Raw genomic sequence first — 1,307 nt, forward strand, 5'->3', positions numbered from 1 at the left:
GCTAGGCAGCTCAAAGCTTTTTCTTTCAAACTGTTCTTCCCAACTTTGTTAATAGCTTACTTTGCTACCAGGAAGTCTTTTCCAACCAGGGAAAAAAACGCACAATGCTCTAAAAATATTTTTCCCCAATAGGTAAAGAATCAAATGCTTCTGGAGAAATGGGTGCTTTAAAGTTTAAATAACTTGTACATAAATTGTTAATAACCATCAAGTTCAGTCTATTGGGTTCCTTAACTTTGGGACCCACAACATGCTGACTTCCATAACAGAAACTACTTTTGTGAAGTACCTGCAAGTGAGCCCATCAGATGGAGAGCATTGAAACCGTTGGAGTGACTGTGTAGAAAGCATTCCCTGAATCTATCGCTCTTGGGAGAGCTCATCTGGGACCTGGCAAACCAATCTCATTTTGTCCATGGGGAATATTTCTAAGCAAGAGTTTTCATTTTTGACACTTTAGGGCTTCTGAGATAGTTGCCTATATTGGCGAGTTAGTCACACCTGGAAAATGCTGAAGGATGTTTACCCAGGGCAGAGATGTGCGCCCAGATGGGGGTAAGAGCAAGAATATTCCATTCCTCAACCTGGGAAAGAAGGGAGGGTGCCAGTTCCGGGAGCCGGGACAGGTCCACAGGCTGGATCACACTGTGTCAGGGCTTTCAGAGCAAAGTCAAGCCTCTGTCATGGAACCTTACAAGGAGCCAGGAGAGAAGTGACTGGATGAGATGAGTGTTGCTATTGGGGCAGAGGCATCAAAGGCTGTTTAAATCCCCCTGCGGGGAATGTAACTTCTGCGGGGCATTAATTTCTTCTCCTTTAAGATAATAGAAAGGGATTGTAGAGAGTCATAACCATCTCCTATTCCTAAGAGAAGCCTGTTGACTGTGATCCAATGGGTCCGTCCTCCTTAAGATGTGCTAATCTGTGGTTCCCTGAGTAGCCTATCACGGGCTCTGACAAATTAAAAGGACCTCCACAACTGATCTCACTTACAAAAGTCTGCCAGGATTTTACTCCGTCCAGGTTCTCTTTCATTCTTAACAGTACTGCTGAGGCACATGTAGCAATTGGCCATGGTAGCTAGGTTTTTCTTAATTTGGGATTTTAAGATTTGGGATTTTGTATTTAAATAGGTGCTTTTCCTTGACTTAAAAAAAAAAAAGCCAGTGAGAAGGCTCAGGGATGGCACAGGCTTAGACAACCTAACTTTTAGAAACATTACAGGTAAATTTAGCAACCAGTTAGCATCCATACAAGTAACTCATATGGTTAAACATAGTTGTGCGTTTAGGTGGAAGTAGAAGATT

The sequence above is a fragment of the Pteronotus mesoamericanus genome, unplaced genomic scaffold, assembly GCF_021234165.1.
Source record: "Pteronotus mesoamericanus isolate MK-2021 breed Mesoamerican mustached bat unplaced genomic scaffold, CSHL_Meso_final contig_24, whole genome shotgun sequence".
Taxonomy (NCBI): Eukaryota; Metazoa; Chordata; class Mammalia; order Chiroptera; family Mormoopidae; genus Pteronotus; species Pteronotus mesoamericanus.